The sequence below is a fragment of the Talpa occidentalis genome, unplaced genomic scaffold (genome assembly GCF_014898055.3).
Source record: "Talpa occidentalis isolate TD23 unplaced genomic scaffold, MPIMG_talOcc4v2.1 talOcc4.12, whole genome shotgun sequence".
NCBI lineage: Eukaryota > Metazoa > Chordata > Mammalia > Eulipotyphla > Talpidae > Talpa > Talpa occidentalis.
Window position 1 is genome coordinate 71,042,604 of NW_023601212.1, and position 7,030 is coordinate 71,049,633.

The 7,030-nt window shown below is 47.5% G+C and overlaps 1 non-coding gene across 1 annotated transcript; it reads left to right on the forward strand.

The window, feature by feature from the left end:
- The first annotated feature begins 298 nt into the window (after positions 1-298).
- Positions 299-372, forward strand: TRNAR-UCU (transfer RNA arginine (anticodon UCU)). The gene has a single exon. It is a non-coding gene; the product is annotated as a tRNA-Arg (tRNA).
- Positions 373-7,030: the final 6,658 nt, after the last annotated feature.

Here is a 7,030-nt window from a genome sequence, read left to right on the forward strand (position 1 = left end):
TGAGCCTGTGCATCCTCCCCTAGGGATGGAGAGCAGAGGAGAGCAATGTCCTGTCCTGCTCCATCGGAGCCTCAGGGGCTGGGAGGAAGGTCCCTGTCTCCCTCCTCCAACCTCTGGGTCCCGGGGACCCCAGGAACAGTGCTGAGGAGCTCGATGGAGCCGGCTGTGGATCTCCACTCCAGATTTTCCAGCCGCCCGTCCCCCACCGCTCGCGGGAGAGCAGGATGCTGAGATGGCTCGGTGATGCAGAAGGTACGTGCTTTTTCAGTTCTGGTGCTGATGCTGTGTGTGTGGTGAGGTCTCTGTGGCGCAATGGACGAGCGCGCTGGACTTCTAATCCAGAGGTTCCGGGTTCGAGTCCCGGCAGAGATGGTCACCAGGCAGGTGCCTCTTTTATTTTGTATGCTGTCATCCTAGGCTCTCCATTATGTCTATCCCTCCCTGGGGAAGTAAGGATGCTCCGTTCCCGAGGAATCCTGCCTCTGCTTTCCTTTCCTTCCCTTCCTCTCTTTCTTCTTCCATTCCTCCCTCGCTGGTTTTCCTTGTCTAGCAGAGATTCAGATGTCTGCTGCTTCTCCTAGCTGCGCTCGACCGCACAGATGATGAGTCCTGTGCTTCATAGGAGACTCTCTGGCACATGGTGACCTGGAGGTCAGGCCACAGGCTCTGGGACTATAGGGGTCCCTCTTTTTACCTGAGAACATAAGGCAGGTTGTCCCAAAGCAGTGGGAATTGTGCACTGTCCTCTAAGGCAGCACCCACCTTAACTAAGGTGATCAGGTGATGGACAGGTCATCGGGGGTAATGCCCGCCCACTCTATCTGGTCAGCTATACTTTTGCAATCCCAAGGCTCTTTGTGCTAAAGCTCATTACTCATTCCCTCATCTGTGAGTTGAGGTGTCATCACTGCTCTCTGTCTCTGGAATGAAGTGCACAGCAGGACACAAATTACCAGCTGTACGTTGGACGCACTTGTGCCCAGGAACTCTTAAGTCTTACACTCACACACTCTTTCCTAAGAGATGTTTGTAGCCTTTCCAGTTTGCAGGGTGAGCTGGGAGGGCTGTCTCTGTGATTTTCATAATTTCTGTTTCCCAACAAGTCACCGTCTCACCACCTCTCTTCTGCCTGCACGTCTGCTCTTGCCCGTCTCATCCGTCGGGCCCCATTCAGTCAGAGTGGACCTTGCGTGGGTTTCTATTTTGGGCTTATGAGGCTCAAGAGCCCTTGCCTGCTTGCTGCAGGAAGCAGCCCTGCCAGGAGCTGACCTTCACCTCAGCTGAACCCAGGACACCTGAGCAGACACCTCTCCTCCCACTGCGGGTGTCAGCCTCTCCCCACGTGGGGCTGGGGATGGGCAGTCAGAGGACAGCCAGCGAGTGCTCTGAGGAAGCTGGGGCGGGTGGGGGGGGGGTGAGCAGACTGGCCAGAAGAGGTGGGACACACCGGGGCTGGAGCCCTGGAGGGGAAGCCGTTTCTAGTGTCTAGGGCTTGTGTGTGTTTGTACAGAGTGAGACTCCTGAAACTCTTCTGAGCAGTGCTTTAAAGGGACTTGCATTCTTGCATTCAGGCCTACACAGCTTTCACTTTCTGAGTTACCTTGGGAGACACCAGTTCCCATAGTACCTCTCTCCCACCAGTCCCCTGGATATGCCCTCTGCCTGACACTGGTTACATGAGAAATTTCTGACAGACCCCTCCTTTTTGCATGTTGTTAGCTCAGCTTATTTTAGATATTTTTGCTTTAACCTCTGATCTGTGTGTGTGTTGGGAAGGCAGAGGAGAAGGCAGGTTAGGAAAGGGCCATGCCCACTTTTCAGCCATAATCCAGAGTTCTCTCCCTTTCTAGGCACCTGTATCATTCAGTTGTGATGAAATTACTCAGAGGAAGTTTTGCCTTTCAACACCTGCAGAGGTTAGGCCAAGGGTATAGGTTGTAACAGCCCCTTTGGGATGTTTGCTCAATTCTAGAAGTTTTCTAGAAATAAAAGCTTCACAAAATTGTGGGGACCAGGAACTGGGGGTAGGAACTGGAGGTGTCATTGTGGGTAGAGGTTTGGTCAAATGTCTGATGAGGTACGAGGAAGCCAGCTCATAACACAGATGAAGATCTGTGTCTGGGAGAATAAAATCCCAAAACTGATCTTAGTCAGTCATTTCCATTTCTAACTTGGAATCAGGAGATCTTGGTTTAAGCTGCAGCTTGACAAAGTGGCAATACTACTTTGAACTTTAATTAGCTCACTTAGAAAAGCGAGGTTACATTATATAGCTTCTAAAAGCAGAAACAGATGAGAAGGCCATCATGAGACTCTGGACAAATTTATAGGCTATTGTGAGTGTCTGAGTTGCTTTCATCTCTCTCTTTAGTATTCGGGAAAGGTGTCTGGCCACAAAGCAGGGAAACAAGAGTCTGAATGGTCAGCCCCGCCTGAGACGTCCAGGTGGCTATGTGCCTAAAGCTGGGCCGCTGCTGACTCCTGCTGCCCCAAGAGAGAGGCCAGATTGGGTTTCTCCAGCTGGTGGAGTCTCCATGGACTTCTTCTCAGCCAGGTAAGTAGAGGTCCCTGATGGCCACTCCACCTCAGGGAAGCTAGAAGCTTCTATTTACTCAAATATCACCCAGCCATCACTCCCTCAGTCTGAAGTGCTGCTGTTTTGGGGACTTGAAGGTGGCCCCCAGGACAGGGCAAGATTTTCCACATTGATAAACATTCCTCTATATGTGATAAAAGCATTCTTCTTAATACACAACAGGTAACTCCTCATTTATGAATATCTCCACTACTGTATCTTAAAGACACGCAGAATAGAAGATAGAAATGGGTGGTTTTTAAAGTTACTTCACCTTAGGACTTAAATGCTGCAGAGGTGCTGAAAGTGATCATTAATTACAAAGTTTGCAGGCTGCTACGTATTATTTATTATTGTCTTCTCAGCACCTGAAACATGGTCTGTGGTTGGCATTTGATGGATATATTTGAAAAGATTAATGGTGACTTAGATTGGCTATAAATTATGTAGATAGGAAAGAGAAAGAGCCATAGCTCCAAGGGATAAGGAATACAGGCAATCTTTTTATGCATTAATTCATTCACCTCACAAATATTTCACTTTCCATGTTGCAGGCCCTGGGATCTAAAATAGCAATGCCCACCTGTCAAGAAGCAGAGACAAAGAGAGATAGCTGAATGTATTCTGCAGAATCTCAGGTAGGGGACCCATGGCGGAACTTGGGGCTGGAGAGAGAGCCCCAGGTGGGAAGCATGGGGGTCCTAGAGACCTCTCCAGGAGAAAGATCAAATAGATCTTGAGGGTGGACAATCCAGATGCAGAAAGAGCAAAGCAAGCACAGGGACCCTGAGGTGGCCGCAAACTTGAAGACTTTGAGGGAAAGCTCCAAGGTCAGTGTGGCCTGCAGGGGCCATATTGGGGACAGTTAGGCACAGAGATTGACATGGGGCATGTCATGGAAGGTGGTGGGCTCAGCCCTACATACCTGCCCCGTGATGCTTTGCTGGTGATATCAGCCCAGTCTTTCTCGCCTTTTTACCATCCTGCTGTGAACTTCACAGGTGATGTAGTCTCCTTAGGCACATGATTAAAATAAATCAATGTAATATCCTAGTTGTGATATGATGGAGAAATAAAAGGAAATAATTTTGCCATGAGTGTGAGTTCCCATGCTGATGACAGACTCTGTCCTATGCCAAGGTGAAGGACCACCTCCATGTCACAACTGCACCTGCAGACCAGGCAGGAGTGTCTCATGGCTGCCTTAATACCACAAGGGACGTTGTCCACTGCAGTGTTGTTTTTTCAGAACTGGTGAAGCACTTCTTGATACATTTATGATCAAACAAATTAAATCTCCTTGCAAAATACATAGTTTTATGCATTCCTGGGCATTTTAGGAAGTTTTAAAACCTACAGAGAATTCTATTAGTAGATAAAAATGAGATAGACTCAAGGCTCAGATACAACAGGTATGCAGTAGGTCCTTCCAAAAACCTCTCTGCCAGGGTGGTTCTTTGTGTGAGGCACACCTACCTGCACTAGGTTGATGCTTCCTTCCTCTCTCCAGCCAGAAGTAGCTTTTAGTCATCATAACAACAAAAACCACTCCAGATCTTCAAACCACTTCCTGGGGGCAAGCCGAGGCCATTGGCAAGCACTGAGGTAAGGATCGTAGGGCAGGCTTTCCTTCCTATTAATGAAAACCATTGATGGGTGTGAGCAGAAGGGGGAAGGAAGACCATTTGCATGTTACAAGGCTCAGTTTTGGCCGTTGGTAGGGAAGAGACTGGACTGGGAGGTGGGGCACAGTGCGATGGGCACGGGCAGTGGACTGAGTAGGCAGTGGCCTGGGAGGGGGCAGGTTTGAGGTGCACTGGACCCAGAGCCTTTTTGAAGCAGCAGAGTGTGGACTGTGGTTCCCGGTGGTGTTGGTCCCAACAGAAGTGGGTTTCATAATAATGTCCCTGTCTGAAAGGGATTTGTCATCTCTGGATACTGACCTGGCATGGGTTCCTTATATTTTATCCAGGGAACTAGTTATTTTTATTTATCATCACTAAAGCTTTGTGTTGCCTACTAGTGAAATGTTAATTTCATGTTGTTTGTGTTTAAAAACTACAGTGAGGGCCTCCCTGGGGGCGCAAGCAGTTAAGCACACCACAGTGAAGCTGTCCGCAGCCACTGTAGCACAAGTTAGATCCCCAGCCAGGGAGCTACCCATAAGGTGCAGCAGACCTCTCCTGACTCACCCGCTGCTCCCCTCAGCAGTGTATTTCAGTCAGTCTGCCTGTTCTGTTCCCCGCTCGGTCTCTGCTGAATCCTCTCACCCCCCGCACCTCTGGCCTTTACCCCAGCTCTTGTATGCATAAATAAATAAATCTTTAAAAAAAAAATAAAAGCCACAGGGAATGGCACTCACTCTCCAAACACCCTTGCATGCCTGTGTCCTTAGCAGTTCCTATAAATTATGGCGGGACAGACAGAGCTCCATTCTCCCTGTGTGCTTCTTGGAAGGTGAATCTATTTGCTTCTGTGCTGGGGTGTTGTCTGTGAAGGCTGCACCAAAAGAAGTGTGCTGAGATGTGGGGCATGGTAAGAAGCTGGAGACAAGAGAGGAGGGTAGGAACACTGCCTCTGGGGCTGGAGTCTTGCTCTCTGTTTATGTGACCTTGACCCTATGGGTCTCATGAGCCTTGAACAGGAGCCAGATAATACTTAGCATTAAATCAAGTCAAAGTGAAGTGTCTGTGTAACTAGCTACTCAGTAGGTGCAAAAGCAAATGCCAGCGCCCTTTTCTGTTTGTGGGTGTCCCTCCTCCCCATTGTTTTCAGGTTGCAGCATCAGACTAGTCCTGGGGATCCTGAGTGAACATTCTGGGGGCATAGCCAAGGACATGTTTGTGTCCCTTGAAATGCTCAGGCAGAGTGGCATCAGGGGGATGTAAGAAATGCATCCTTTCTCTGAGATGGTAGCTGCTCCCCAAGAGTGCTTCCTTCCCTGCGATCACAGTGGAAGCCCCAGGTTTCTCTTTGGGGCTGTGAGCGCAGCAACCCCACAACAAGTCTTGTTCAGCTCTGGGAATAAGGCTTCGCAGGCCCAAGGCTAGGTCCTGGGAGCCTTTCTGCTGGGGACAACGCAGGGCTTTTACTCAGGCAAGGAAGTCCAGCGTGTCTATCCAGGGAAGGCAGATGGGGCTGAAGACCAGCTCCTGGGGAGCTGGAAGGAGGAGGAACCCAAGCCAGTGGCTATGTCCTGCAGGGCCCCAGCTCAGTCCTGCACCTCCCAGCAGCACCTCTGGGAATCACTGGCATCCCCAATAATCTTGTCCTCCATTGGCTATACCTCTATGCCACTTTTGAGGAGAGAAATGGTACCTTGCAAAATAACAGATAATTTAAAGCCAATTGTATTTATTTGGAAGGAATATGAAACTTTTTTTCTTTTCAAATTATGTATAATCGCCTAATAGTATGTTCTCATTTTTGTGGGTGAGTGTCACCCTAGCAGTGGGGAAGAGGATGGGTTACCCCCCGGTGCTGGGAACCGGAATCTAAAGTGGCCTTTGTCAAGTGCAGCATTTCTTTGAAGTCTTATAACTTGTGCTACATGCTAGTCAAATTTGGGGTTCTATTTCATTATACATGCATTTTTCAAAATAATGACCTGACTCCAAATCTTACAGTAAAAGTAATGCCTGGCATACCCTAGTTATACAAGCACAGAATATCAATATTTATTTTTGTTTATTTTATTGAGGTAATATTGTCTTACAATACTAAATATGAGCCAGAGGTATATAGGATGCGACTCCTCTGATGTGGGTACCTAGACACTTCCACCACTAATGTCTGATAGTCCACCATAGTCCACTGTACCCACTCTGCACTTAGCTCCTCACCCTTCTCCATCCATTCTGGTAGCCTTGATTTTCTAGAGTTTGCTACTAGTTTGGTTTTGACTGACCCTTTGTCTTGTTCCTCTATAGTTTACAGAGAACTGAAACCGTATGGTATTTGTCATTCTCCTCCTAACTTATTTCACTTGGCATGATCCCAGCTGTGTTGTTGCAAATGGCAAGAGTTCACCTTATTTATAGCTGAATAGTATTCCATTACATATATATATATATATATATATATATATATATATATAAACATCTTTATCCACTCAATTATCCGTGGGCACTTAGGTTGTTTCTATAACTTAGCTATTGTAAATAGTACTGTAGTGAACACAGGAGTACAAATATCCGTTTGAATTAGCATTTTTGTGTTCTTTGAATAGATGCCTATGAGCAGAATTGCTGGATTGTATGGCAGATCTAGATCTATTTTTAATATCTTGAGAAAACTCTATATTGTTTTCCAGAGAGGCTGGCCGAGTCTACACTCCCACACACAGTGAATGATGAGAGTTCCTTTTTCTCCACATCCTCACTGATATTTGTTTCTGGACTTTTAAATATGGGCCATTCTCACAGGTATGAAGTGGTATCTCATTGTGGTTTGATT